General features: G+C 35.4%; 1 protein-coding gene across 2 annotated transcripts in view; it reads right to left on the minus strand.

Annotated features, from left to right (window-relative positions):
• Nucleotides 1-15,890, minus strand: part of LOC149924824 (uncharacterized) — a 557,796-nt gene that overhangs the window by 322,423 nt on the left and 219,483 nt on the right. The window lies entirely within an intron of this gene.

Raw genomic sequence — 15,890 nt, forward strand, 5'->3', positions numbered from 1 at the left:
ATGGGAAACGTATATGAGGGTGACCACAGAAAAACTCAAAAAAATATAGGAAAAATATTCAAGTTATAGTCGATTGATAGAATTTTATACGTAATTTTTGGAAAATATAGGATTATTTTTGTTTAAATTTCAGTTAATTTTCATTTGAAAATTTGGAGAGTGACGTATTTAAATTGTGTTTAAAATGTTACCAAAAATTCTTAAAAATAAGCAAATATAGGAAAACAGCGTTGTTTTAGGAAGTTAAATGAAGAAATTGTAAATATAGGAAAAATTATAAAATATAGGACACCTCCTATATTTTATTATTTTTGATATATTAACAATTTCTTCATTACCCTGAAGTTCGTAGTTCTATAGACAAAATGAATAATAAATTTCGATACATATCAATAAAGTCTAAAGATTAATTTATTAACGAAACAATTTCAGCTCAATAACTGCGCTCGATTTGATTAAATGTTATCAATCGGTTTAAAATTAGTAGTGTTGTTAATTTTCCGGAAAAATGAAATGCGGAAAATGTTTTTAACTTTTTATCGAAATAAAATGTCTAATATCAGTAAGCATACTACAAAACATTAATAGTGTTACGTTGTTCAGGGGCGTAGGAACCGGGAGGGGCAGGGGGGGCAATGCCCCTCCCTAGAATTTTGCTAGGAGGGGCAACTAATGTTATTGCCCCCTCCAACGTTTTGGTCAGTTGAAATCTTCAAAAGACTCAAATTCTCATTTTAAAAGCATATACAGCTTTTAGAACCTCAACTGTGTTTAAATTTCAGTCTTTTCCCGCCAATTTACAGTACACATGCATTCGGAGAAGCTACACTCCATTAAAAATTCCAAACCATTCTCCAGACCCCTGTTCGTTTCACTTTGCCCCCTCCAACATCTAGAACGTTCCTACGCCCCTGACGTTGTTAATAAGTTTAAAGCTAGTCCAGAGGTTTAGTTTTACTTTTAGATTCGAAAAAATGAGGCGAAAATGCCGCTTTATTTAAATTTGTAAACAATATATTAGACTAATCATGGAATGAAAACTTTTTTATTTTTTTTCGCAGAAATTCGGAAAATTTCCGGAAAAAAAGGCCTCGGTCAGTTTCCGACTTACAACACTAAAAATTACCATCGATAATAAAATCGTTCATACCACTACGAAGTATAACAATCACGCGCGGAGGCTATCAATTTTTAAAACTCCGCCGTAAAAAGGTCCCCTAAACCACCTTGAAACGCGAGGGTCCTTCGCACCCTACGATCAAATGGGTGGCTCGCGCTGCCCGAAATTTTGCAAATCGAGAAACCAGTGGGTGTCGACGCCGGCAAAGAACGCGTTTCTTACGAAGAACTAAAGAAGATGAAGATCTGAGCGCCGGCATTCTGCATCACGAATTCATGAATCATGGGCTTCGGAAAACGCGCCAAAAGATCCCAGAGAAACAAAACGTCGCTTCGCGCGTGCTAATCTTATCTGATCCGACGCTATAAGCTTACGTCACGACGGCTTTAAGGATATCTATCCTCGGAATCCAGCGTTTATACGCGTAGATTGAGTTTCGTATTATTTGCCAGGGTTATTTGACCGTCTGAGAGAGGGTCCGTGGTAGGGTACAATCTGTACTATTCCGGGCGAGAGTGTAGTGAAGAGGAGCAAGATTCTAACCGCATCCTTTGGAAAATTAAGAGATGAACGCGTCTGAGGAATCCCTTAAATTCTCATTTTAAAATACTTAATTACCACTTTACGGCAGTTCCGACCCACCGGTCTCTGGTCCTTATCTCCGAAAGACCAAAGTTCCCGGGAGAAAGAAAAAATGAATAAAAAACGCCACTATATAGAGTTAGAATTTTTGAATTTTTTCCCCAGTCAAGATCCCCGGATTTCATATCGAAGAAGTAACGAGGTTGAATGTACTAATGCAGGGTTGCCACCAAATTTTCAGATTTCAATTCCCTGACAATTCCCTGTTTTTCCTGAAATCTTCAAGAGATTTTCCCTGACTTTTTACGGACACAATTTTGTTATATTTCACTTTTATCAGAAGTTAATAAAATTAAATTGACTTATATTTCAGTAAAAAGGTTATTGCAATGTAGAAAAGGTTATTGCAATGTAGAAAACATTAGCCAAATTTTAAAGGAAATAAATGATAATCTAGAGATTGGCGTTTGAATAAGAAATTATCCAATTACTTATTTCTATTCCTAACCGACAATTATCCAAAAAATATCAGAAAAAAACCATTATTTTTGCATGTTAAATCGTTGTTTATTCGTATAAAATGTTCATAAATAAACAATTAACCAAAATTTTTATGATTAATCGAAATTATGCCAGTTAATTTATTTGTTCCGCCGATCTCTATGATAATCATAGAATTTGTCATAGATCTATAGTAAAATTACATTCAGAAAGTGTCCAGATAAAATTGAATTCCTGAATTTCCCCCGAATTTTTACAAATTCTTAAAATTCCCTGACCTTTCCCTGACTTTTTAGGCCCATTTTAAATTCCCTGACTTTTCCCTGACGCGTGGAAACCCTGTCATGATGACGTTTCGTTAACGAATCTACAAAGATCATATTGCTAGACTACGAAAGGTACTATATTTTAAATTGAGAAATCGTCTGCTAACAGGCATTACGACTTGTAAACCTGATAGCCGAAATTGGAAATTTTGTATATTTGAACTTTATACTCCGTTTAATCGAAATGCTTAGAAAAAGCAGTCTGCTAAAAATTAACTCGAAAAAGGAGTATATTAAACATTGACAATAATCTTGAAAAAGCACTGAATTCTATATTGAAAAATCTTCTGCTAAAAATAATCTTGAAAAAAACCTGTACATTTTACATTGGAATATTGTCTGCTAAAAATGATCTTGAAAAAACTATATTCTACATTAAAAAAATGGTGTGCTAGAAATAATCTTGAAAAAAAAACCGTATATTTTACATTGGAATATTGTCTGCTAAAAATAATCTTGAAAAAAGAAACGTATATTTTACATTGGAATATTGTCTGCTAAAAATAATCTTAAAAAAAAACATATTAAAAAATGGTGTGCTAAAAATAATCTTGAAAAAAAACGTATATTTTACATTGGAATATTGTCTGCTAAAAATAATCTTAAAAAAAACCATATTAAAAAATGGTGTGCTAAAAATAATCTTGAAAAAAAAACGTATATTTTACAATGGAATTTTGTCTGCTACAAATAATCTTGAAAAAAAAACGTATATTTTACATTGCAATTTTGTCTGCTAAAAATAATCTTAAAAAAACGGTTAATTTTACATTGGAATATTTTCTGCTAAAAATAATCTTGAAAAAACCCGTATATTTTACATTGGAATATTGTCTGCTAAACATAATCTTGAAAAAAAAAAACGTATATTTTACATTGGAATTTTGTCTGCTAAAAATAATCTTGAAAAAAAACGTATATTTTACATTGGAATTTTGTCTGCTAAAAATAATCTTAAAAAAACGGTTAATTTTACATTGGAATATTGTCTGCTAAAAATAATCTTGAAAAAACCGTATATTTTACATTGGAATATTGTCTGCTAAAATAATCTTGAAAAAACTATATTCTACATTAAAAAAGTGGTGTGCTAAAAATAATCTTTTTTTTTGAAAAATAAATGAAACTATAAGATAAATTCTATTAAAATAACATAAAAAAATAGATTTCAAGTACTTATAAAGGGAACAACCATGGTTTTATGGAAGGGAATTTGGTTTAAAAATTGGTTGAGCGAGCGAAGATTTATAATATATCTAAAATTCATTCTAACTTCGTAGATTTTGATATCAAAAGATATAATTTCAACAGGTGAAATCCGGAAAAAATCCACAAATATAAGAATAAAATATGAAAATAGTGTAATTATAGGAAGTGATGGGAATACATTGAATACGTAGGAAAAATATGATAATGGAAGTGTGATCGCGAGATAAAACAAATATAGTGTCTGACTAAATTTAACAAACCGTTGACTTCGCAACAATTACGTTCACCTTGGAGTGAAAACCGCCCATCGAGTTCCCTCCGCATTATAATTTCAGACAATGGACGATAGGAAAAACCCGCGACCGCGTAAAAACGATCAAGGCTAGTCTGACGGGTTTTCAACAAAAAAAAAACGCCATGATCGCTCTGGAACAAAACGAAAAGATCGCGATTCACCCAACAATGTAAAAGCCTTCCCCGCCTTTACACGCGCATTGAACAAAAAAAACCTAAGCGAGCCAGTCAGATGGAATTATAATCTTGGCAAAAGTAGAGTTCCATCAAGAAACTTGACACCCAGTACCTGAGTTGTCAGGTATAAGTGACGTCTCCTCCGGCACAAATTTATGTAAAACTAGCCCAAAATGGTATCACGCTTATTTCTATAAAGAAATGGACACATTTTGTATCCTAATATTAAACTAATTTTGTTTTTTAAAAAAATCGACTATAATTTATTATTACTAGTAAATGTTTTAAACTGGCAACTATGTCCAGTTTCTTATTCACGCTGTACGACCGGTGAAGAACAGCGAGGCAAACCTACGTAATTTTTCGTCCATCAAAGAAGAGAATTAATTACGCAGGAAATGGAGAGATAAAAATATTACAACAGCAGCGCCACCGACGGTCGATGCTGGGAATGTCAAACTACGCCCGGGGACAAAATCGGGGAAACAATGGCGAGGACGTCAATCTGACCCCCTCCCCCCCCCTTCTATTTCACGTCCCATCGACAGCGGAGAATGGATGAATGACAGAGGGGGTCGACACCACATGCCTCGTTTCCCACCCCCTTTTCTGCCCTTATACGTGCTGTCATATACCTAGGATATCTGTCGGCTACGTGATCGGCTCCCCCTTAGTCACACTTTCGCGAACACGGTATCATACGGGCCAACAAAATGACATGGAAGCTTCGTCCGAACTAATTAAGGATGAGGCTCGCAAAGAATACCTGGTCGAGCGCTCGTTGTCGTTCTTAGTTTCGTCGCTACTGGATAATTATTTCCTGGTGCTGATTTCATTTTATCAACGATAAATTTAGAATCTGCAAAAATGTAATCGGGATGTCTAACGTTCCACGAACGCGCGTGGGAGAAAAATTGGCAAATGTCCCAGATAATTTTTGGCCAACGTCAGTATTCAGTCTTTATCACTGTCTCGCGGATTGAAACAGTAAATCAACCGTCCAAATATTACGGTGAAAAATTAACCCTTAAAAAAAAGCGGAGCTAACTAAATTCAGCGTCTAATTTGGAAATATTTTCCCGTCAAAAATCATTAACCCCAAAAGCCCTCTATAATAGAACGTACACGTCATAAATAAGCCGATATATCGTTCTACAAAATTAATTAATTCCGATCGATAACGAACCGTTTCTCAGGTCTCTTCGGGAAATCTTCTACAATTCAGCTTCCTTCCTTTTGTAATAAGAAAATAAATTGACACGAGAAATAATGAATGGGGAGGGGGGAATGCGTGATAAGCGCGGGGGGGGGAGGATGAAGCATCCGATATAATCGTTCCGATCGAAGAAAAGCCAGCCGAACAAGAGAAGAATTGATCTCGCAAAGCACGTGGTGGCCGGTATCTCTCCCCTACCGACCATTGGGTTACGTATACCGAAACACGCGAGACGATGAAGAGAGCCCGCGACTGTAGTTGGTTCCCGGCCAGGCTAACTGCGGGGTTAAAGGCGAGGCGACGGTGAAGTCAGCGCCCCAAGTTGCGTCTTGTCCTCCGGGACTGAAGCGTTGGAGTGGTTCTTCCCTGGCTGCCAAAAACCATTAATCGCGACGCCGAAGAAGAAATCGAGACAGTTACGAATGTACCAATCAAACTCTTTGCAGCCGGGGGCCAAACCAAATATTATTTTCGGCCCTTTCTCTGGCGCCCTTAACCCGCGAGGAGAGAAAAAAAGGATTTTTTAAGTCCCTTCGATGGCCGCCAAAATAAAGAACCAACAGCATCTCCCAGCAGACATCTAGCTCTCTCGATTAGGTGCCGTTCCAATAGACGGAGGGTCAATGACAACGTACATATCGACATTCGTTTTGCCCCTGGTAACCCTCCCTGTTCCTTCACGCGTTTACTACTTCATACGCCACTTGCCTATTTTTAGCCCAGTCTTCCTCTACACCATTTACGCTATTACTCCTCAATTGTGATTAAATTGATTGTTATGGTATTTCGATTCACTTCTATTTTTTTCTTATTACCTTAGCCAGAATGTTTCGGGGCGGTCTGGTTTTTAGCGACTGCCAGTTATGTCGCCGAGTTTATCGTCCCGAAGACAGGACGCTATAGACTAAACCACCTGCTTGCTATTTTAATCACCCGGATTCTTTTGTAAAGCTAAAACTAGATATTCAAACCCAGCTTTAAATCAACACTGTCGCGTGTTATAAATAAAAAATGGAATTGTTTAATTTTATTTCGCGTTGTTGCACTGACATCATAATGGGACTCTTGACAATGGACACGCAACGTCACTGCCGTTGCGAGAGATCTAATTTTCACGTCATTGCCATAAGAAAGGATATTTGGCAATTTTATTTACGATCAGTGCCTTTGGGGATTTTAAGCAAATGGAGAAACATAGAGCGGTTAGGTTGTAATTTACGGAACCGATGACACGACTTTTTCGAAATTAACCGCTCCTTTTTTAAAGAAAAAATATTTATTTTATAATCCTGGCGGTCGAGAGCATCTCGGTGAAAAGACGAGGGGCCATGGTCGTTTTTCAAATCTAAGCTGGCTCTGATGGGTGTTCCCCAAAAAACACAAACTGGAAATTTACGAGCTCGACTCTCGTTATTCAATTAAACAAATTATAACGACTGGTAACGACCAACTCCGTGACTAAAAGATATAATTCCGGCTTAACAAAATAATAATAAAATTTAATTCCTTTAAACTATTAAAAAAATATATAAATTATCTCATATACAGGGTCTACGAATTTGTCACGTTCATTTTAGATTACATGGTAGGTTTGAAATAATAATCAGCTAGGCTAATACCCAAGGCACCACCTTAGGCCTAAGTCATCAAATGGAGACCAGTATACCTAGATATAAATTAAAAATGACAAATATATCAATTTGTGTTACCAAAAGTATATAATACCTCTTACGAGAGAAGTAACCAACTCTCTATACCTTTCATACTTCATATTGCTATTACATCGGGGAAATATGGGTTATGAAACAGTATATATCCTTAATCGGGGTAAATTTTCATGGGTAAGCGCTAAAATACACTTGGTTTGGTCTTAATTTTAATGGTGTAACCGTGTAAGTGACATACAATGTACTTCTGGTTTTACAATAGTTTCATACGATTTTAAATTTTCATATACAGAGTTGACACAGTTTTTTTCACAATCAAATTTCCTGACTTTTCCAGGTTTTCCCTGACCATCTCCGGATATTTTTCCGGACTTATTTTGTGTCAAGATTTTGTATTTTTTTAACCAATATTTTAATAAAAGTTTCCAATTTGCCACCAAAATTAAATTCCCTGACATTTCCCTGATTTTTAGACATTTTTAAAAATTCCCTGACATTTACCTGATTTTTAGACTAATTTTTAAAAATTCCCTGACATTTCCCTGATTTTTAGACATTTTTAAAAATTCCCTGGCATTTACCTGATTTTTAGACTAATTTTTAAAAATTCCCTGACATTTCCCTGATTTTTAGACTAATTTTTAAAAATTCCGACATTTCCCTGATTTTTAGACTAATTTTTAAAATTCCCTGACATTTCCCTGATTTTTAGACATTTTTCAAAATTCCCTGACATTTACCTGATTTTTAGACTAATTTTTAAAAATTCCCTGACATTTCCAGCTAATTTTTAAAATTCCCTGATTTTTATACCCATATTCAAATTCCCTGACTTTTCCAAGAATTTCAGGTTTCCCAAATACCGTGGCAACCCTGATATACTTTAAACATAATTACATATTTACATCGTTAAGATAATTAACGTATTACGTGAGTCACGAATTACCCTACTCAAAACCGGTACGTTAAAAAATTTAAACTAATATTCAAAGAAATAAGCTAGACTAGAATGTAGTTTAATTAAACAGAGGGTCGAAAAACTTAATCATTATGTCTCTTTCGGGTCGACATGACCACTTTGGTGACTCCCGAAGAGAATGTAATGAAAAATTGTCAAATAGTTTCTTTTTAGATCGGTACCAAACCAGCTTTTCAAGACGTGGAGTCATTTTAATCACAGTTCCTTTTTTTTCATTCTCTTCCTTTTTTTAATTTTTCTCCCTCTTCGAGATTGGCTGTCTCGTGGATGTGTGCAAAGGATGACAAGCTAAGACGAATGATCACTAGAGTTTACTTTGACGCGCCGAGTTTCATATTTATAATAAATTGACCGAAATCTAATTTGACGAGAGAAAATGAACCATTTTTTGCTCCTCTGCTCCGCGAGCGAGATTTATCTATCGACCCTATAGATCATATTTATTACCCGCTGAAAATGAAAGAAGAATGTTTTGAACTCAACCTCTCCGAACTTCCATTTATACTTGATAAGAAAATATTACGTTTTGGTAGATTGTGTTTTATCAACATCCCTAGATAAATAATTGTTTATATAATTTATATTTTAAAAGTGTGGATTAATACTAGAAAACCACAGTTTGTCGATTCAACTTAAAACTATGCTAAGTCAATCTGAGAATTTCTTTTACGAAATTTTTGTATGTATTAAATTTTTATTGTAAACAGTTTAGCATTGTTTACTTGATGACCAACTTGTTTTTAGGCTTTCAATTGATCAAATGAATTCGGGCCAAAGTTGTTCAGACATAAAATATGATGAGGAACAACTTTCTAATTGGAACGAAGTTTCTAAATCTAACGATTCTCGAGATGATTTTTCAATGACCTTGACGACATGGTTCAAGGTCATCGATGTTATCATTTTTAATTGTCCCCCAACACGTGTTAAGTGTCACAAAAATTTTAACTTAGTACGGGAAACGGTTTTTGAGATATTAATTTTGACCAGGTTTGGGCTCAGTTTGTCCCACTGTGCGGCGCCTCGAAAACAATCATATTTCAAGTTCGGTAACCTAGGCAACGCGCGTCAAATTACGTCACTCGCTCCGATAAGACTAACACATTTTACCAAATATAATCGCGACTAGAGCAGGTACAACCACGGTTCCAATGGCAAAAACTCTTAATTTTTTAAGCTTAATAAAAGAGATTTCGTTTATCCAACTACGTTTCCTCTCTGGTTGAATTAAATATGAAACAAATTTTGAACGACGTTTTTTTTATATAAGACAAACCCCGTAAAAAAAGGAACGAGATAGAGGAAGATTTTGATTTAGAGCGATACAAAGGCAAGTACAACCAGAGAAGAGAGAGAAAGCTTGGAAAAAAATCTGGTAGAGGGCAGGGTATGATTAAATCGATCCGAAATCGTTTTCCGTCTTATAGATTGCAATACCGCGCCGCTAGGAGGACTAAAAGACGGAACGGAAAAGAAGCCTATTATTTTAGCACACAACCGGTTAATATATACTACGAGAAAATGGTACGGCTGGATCCGTAAAATATATATAGCTTATATCGATTTAACAATTTAGCGGAAAATAATATCCCCTTCTTCAAAACAGAAGCCTCCTAGATACGACCAAATCTCTTTTTCTTTATCAGAAGCAAAACCTATCGGTTGAAAGCTATATTCTTTTATATATATTATATATATCACGACGGGGGGGGGGGGGAGTTATCGTAGCGAATAGAAAAGAAAAATTTGTACAAGTTTCTGGGTTTTGTTTCCTATATTTCCAAGATTTTTGACTGATACCCGATTTACGGGGGATTCTCTCGATGACGTCGTTATGGCCCTACGAAGGAATTAAATACGAAGAAATCTGTCGTCCGGTAACACCGTACGTAGGCCTTTGAAAGAAAGAACGCCAACTTGGTATCTGGTAACACGGTGGTACTGACGAAACTGCTTTATTTTTTTTTAAGAAATATCGGGATATAGAGTTAGCCATTTCTTCGGCCCATTCGAGCTAATGGTTGAAAACTCTTCCAAGACGGTTTATAGACCGCCATCGATCTCGAAGAAAACGTTAATGGAAAAAATAGATTTTTATCTAAAGGGTCTAAAAAGAAGATGGCGCAATCACGAACGATGGGTTCGAACCCGGAACCGATAATTAATACGCGGCGCGTCGAAACCGCCAGAATGAAACCCAAGATGATGAATTTCAATCAGAAGAGATCTCGCCCATAAACGGTTCAACACGACCGCCGCGCTGTAATAGAAACTCCGCAGCGTGCTGGCGAATTTCGAAACAGCGCCTTGGGCTTCTTCTAAACGCCAGCTAACACCTATTTATCAACAAGTAGACACCATTACCGAACCATCAGATTGGGTTTAATGGATGCTAATGATTTCGGGCCGAAGCGCGTCTACCCCTTCGTCTTGACGTCGCCTCGCAATGCTACAAAAAATACGCCATTGTTACACGCGATAAAAATTTAAATGGAATTTAAATTAAATTTGGTTATGACTTTTTAATGTAGTGTATTAGATTTATGAGAAAATATTTTTACATTAAAATTATATATATTTTAAATAGTGGTCAGCATTTTCGCCTCGTAGCGAGAAGAACCGGGTTCGATACCAGCGTGTGATAAAGAGTGAAAAGAAATTTCGCTTAAAGGCCTTGGATTTCTTCTGCCAGTTTTCCCTTAAAGTTTTCTTCCCGCCGCGCAAATATCCTGGTGGTAGGCCAACGTGTTCTGCGGTTGGCCTACCACCAGGATATTTACGCGGCGGGAAGAAAACTTTAAGGGAAAACTCTCCCTTAGAAAACAACAGGCTGAAATGGCAAAATAGATTACGCCATTGTTATATGGAATAAAAATTGAAATTAAATTTAAGAAAAATTAATTTACATAAAATTAATATATTTCAAAACCATGGTATTTAAAATAAGCAAATTTACCACGATAAATAAATGGACTATCCTTGTACTAAAGGAAATATACAAAGAATCAAGTTGGTAACTCGAGATACGACCCGTTGATTACGAATGCTTTACGGTGATGCGCCAAAAGCCCGGAGGTCGGACGTCGTAGATTAAAACTAATCATAAGCGACCAGGAAGTCTATAGTATCGCGGGGGGAAAAGTGAGCGAGTTAATCTAAAAAGTTTGGGCCAGCTATTAGCATAAAAGGGAAACTCCGTATGAGAAAAGCGTCCTTTTGAAGACTATATCTGCAACGGTCCTAAAAAAAGACAAGCGTAGCAAATCGCTCTGGGCGAGGGAAACCTATACCAGTACCGAGCCAACAAAACCAATATAAGCGCGTATACAAAAAAAAGAAAGCTATATTGCGGAAAACGGAGGGAAATACGCGTAAAAGCTTATATTATCGGCCAAAATATGGCAACCTTTTGCCCATAAAAGCTATATACCCATACGGCAGGAAATGCTAATGCTAAGGGCCCTTTGCAAATTCAGAAACGACCGTATTCGTATACTTCCGCGTGTTTCAATGGATACGTTACGAAACCTCCGCAGACTGGTAGCGCCAAACGAGGACCAACGGACCTTATTTATAAAAGGAAATGGATCTCTCACGATATAACTCGCGATATATTCCCGAAGAGGGGTGTATCGTTGTACCGCGCAAACCGTACCGCCGTAGCGGCCATTGGTGGACGAATTTAGTATCGCCTCGGTATAGTGTAGCGGGTGAAGAAGAAGATCCAGAAACGGGAATCTATAGAAGGGTGGTGGTCTCTGGATTGAGACTATTTATGGCACCATCTGCCCAAACGGCCCGCGTCAGCTAAAAAATTCAGCCGCTATATGAAGACACGTAGCGACCATAAAAGTCTAAAAGATTCCAACATAGAGCGAGTCTTTCGGCGAATCTATGACCATATAAAATGCGGCACGCCGACCGAGACCGAACGGAGTCACCTCTCCTTTTTTAAATATGTTCACCCCAAGAATCTCGGCTCTTTTTAACTCGCTCCATAAATTAGGGTTAAGGGCCGCCTGGATGCTCCCTCGCGCGATAGTCGTTAGGGACCTTACGTAAATCGCGCCACGACAAATTTCGACATTTCACCCTGTTACCGTCGTAACAAATTCTTTAAGACCCTCCAATTATGACCGTGAAAAAATTGACGAAACGAAAAATTAAGGTTAAATTAAATAGTGAAAGGAAATTTTGTTCTTTCTAAAAAGTAACACTTTTTACGGACAAAAAATAATTAAAATTTTATTTAAACCAAATGGTGGCTTCAAATAAAACACCTTAATTGCTTTTCTGTAATACACCAAAACGACCCCTAAAGTGGCCGCAGCGATAAATATTTTAATTTTATCACCAGACTAAAAGCTCCGGATATTTCTCTATTTAATCTACTACAATATCTGCTTGTGAATATAATGACATTGGTTTTCAAATTTTTACTTATTTTCCCCCTTTTTATATTTTATTAATACGCATATAGAACTGAAACTAGCTGTTTTTAGAAACACGTAAATTCCAATATAATTTTTAATAATATAATATAATATAATTTTTAATAATATAATATAATATAATTCCAAATATTTGAAATATAATAAAACAATTCCAAATATTTGAAATATAATAAAACAATTCCAAATATTTGAAATATAATAAAACAATTCCAAATATTTGAAATATAATAAAACAATTCCAAATATTTGAAATATAATAAAACAAATCCAAATATTTGAAATATAATAATACAATTCCAAATATTTGAAATATAATAATACAATTCCAAATATTTGAAATATAATAATACAATTCCAAATATTTGAAATATAATAAAAAAATTCCAAATATTTGAAATATAATAAAAATTCCAAATATTTGAAATATAATAAAAATTCCAAATATTTGAAATATAATAAAACAATTCCAAATATTTGAAATATAATAAAACAATTCCAAATATTTGAAATATAATAAAACAATTCCAAATATTTGAAATATAATAATACAATTCCAAATATTTGAAATATAATAAAAAAATTCCAAATATTTGAAATATAATAAAAAAATTCCAAATATTTGAAATATAATAAAAATTCCAAATATTTGAAATATAATAAAACAATTCCAAATATTTGAAATATACAAAAAAATTCCAAATATTTGAAATATAATAAAAAATTCCAAATATTTGAAGTATAATAAAAAATTACAAATATTTGAAGTATAATAATACAATTCCAAATATTTGAAATATAATAATACAATTCCAAATATTTGAAATATAATAAAAAAATTCCAAATATTTGAAATATAATAAAAATTCCAAATATTTGAAATATAATAAAACAATTCCAAATATTTGAAATATAATAAAACAATTCCAAATATTTGAAATATAATAAAACAATTCCAAATATTTGAAATATAATAAAAATTCCAAATATTTGAAATATAATAAAACAATTCCAAATATTTGAAATATAATAAAAAATTCCAAATATTTGAAATATACAAAAAAATTCCAAATATTTGAAATATAATAAAAAATTCCAAATATTTGAAGTATAATAAAAAATTACAAATATTTGAAGTATTAAATTTCAAAATTATTTTGTGAATGGTCCCTTAAAGTTTATCAGTGGAAAAAAAATATATTATAAATGTAAAAATATTTCATCCACCCGCCAACCGTCTCTGTAATTAAATTGCGATTGAAATCGTAAGCAAATAGGTTCAAGAGATACTTTAAGGTTGAAACACGTCACTGCCAACTATACCCAAGACCAGCAGCAAACTAAGGCTGTATAAACGGTTTCTTCCCAACATATTTCCCATAAATTACGGCTAATACCGTAATGCTCAAACCGGAGCCACTTTTACGAGCGAATTCGATTTAGGCCTACTAAAATGTAAATTTCATTTCGCGAACGAATCTCGCGTAGGAGGAAAATATATCTCGCCATAGATGGGAACCTCTCTTATCCACTCCATATTACCGTATGACTCTTATATAAAAGGCGTCGTTAGCTAGATGGTTAATAAGACGGGCTACTATCGTTTACGGAATTGACTACCACGGAGGTATATCGGGCGAGGGGCGAAAAGTGGACCCCCTGATGTCCTCTCTAACCAAACCCAAAATAACCAAAGACTCATTCTCTTTCCTTTCCGCGAAAATCTTGGAATATAAATGGTCGAATCGGCAGCGGGTGGGTCGCCAACGATGTCGGGAACGTATATCGAAATGATAGCGAGGGATACTGGCGATCGAGACCAAAAAAAAAGAGGCGCGAGAGTAGGGATGGAGATACGCGGATGACGGGGTGGATGGGAGAGAGATAAAGTGGGATGCTGGAGTCTCTTCTCATAAAGGATCGAATCGATCTCGTATAGGAGAAGTCCGTCCTTTTCTCCCCTCACTCTCTCTCTCTCTGGCTGATGAGGAAGATTGCTGATTTGGAAAACACAAAATGACGGCGAAAGAGAGACTGGCGCCTACTCAGCGACGACCCAGAAGACCCAACCTCGCTTTTTTCACCTCTTTTCCACCTAGTCCCCGGGTGCGCTCGATAATCCGGATTTAGGTTATACGATTGTCGGGTCTAACGATTCAAATCTTTATCAAAGAAGGAATTTTGTAATATTCTGGTTTTTTTAACATATAATATTGTTCCATAAGTTTTTCACTTTGGGGAATATTTTACTGAGGGCTATAGTAACGGAGTGACATCATCACAAGAAGAAAATCTCCCCCTAGCGAGTCGCTGTCAAAGGCTACGCGTGACGCGTTAGCAAGCGGACCCAAAACGGAGAAGAAGCCCGTAATGCAGTCTGTCTTGCGAATAGCTCTCAGTAAAACTTTTGCATGTGAAGAATAGTCACACTTAAGTAACAATATTGTAGACTTATACTTATTATTATTAAATTGGAATTTAATTGTTACAAAATCAAGTTCAATATCAATATACGAAAATTTAAATTTAAAAAAATGTACCGAATAAATCCTTACATATAAAATACTATAAACAAACAAACCCGAAAAATTCACCGAAACAGTCTTTAACAACTCCACCCTGAAGAAATACAAATAAAATTCCGAACAGCGATGCTTATTAAGCATATTATATTATCCACAAAAACCCGCCTACGCCGCTAAATTACAAAACCGCGCTTAAACAATCTTACAACAAGGAAACGATTATAAATGAAAGCAGTATACAGGTCTATAATAACGAGTTTATAGGTATTACGTCATTAAGCGTAGATTCTAAATACGAGTAATGATTTTGGAAGCACGCAAAAATGTAATCATAACATGGGATAAAAAAATTATCGAAGTTTTGGGAAAAAAAAAAGGTTGGGAACGATTTAGCTCGAAATCATCAAGCAGACGACATAGAAAAAAAGAGGGAGCAAAAATAGATGAAAGAGAAAGGCGTAGATAAAGACTTTAGGCCTTGGCCGAATATATTGGGGCCTTTTAAAGCAATCTGTCCTTAAGGCTGGATGGAGGCAATCTCCATAAACGAGATAGAAGGGGGGGGTGGTGGGGCGAGAAAGAGGACAAGATGATACTGGGAATCCCAAGTGATGGGAGATGGATGTACCGCTACACCTTGTACAGGGATAAGGATGGAAAAGGCTCTAGTTTTTTCCGGCGCATCTTTTTTTCTCCTTCCCAGCGCGGCGTTCAAGTTCGGCCCGAAGAATCTTCTGGCTAATGGCATTAGAGGAATCTATTAAGGCACGGCTGGCTAGCCACAAAAACCTGTCTACTTGGATTGGCATTAATCAAAAACGCGGGGCTGACACCTAGCTACAT

The sequence above is a fragment of the Leiobunum rupestre genome, chromosome 10 (assembly GCF_980474605.1).
Source record: "Leiobunum rupestre chromosome 10, qqLeiRupe1.1.hap1, whole genome shotgun sequence".
In the NCBI taxonomy this organism is placed as follows: Eukaryota; Metazoa; Arthropoda; class Arachnida; order Opiliones; family Sclerosomatidae; genus Leiobunum; species Leiobunum rupestre.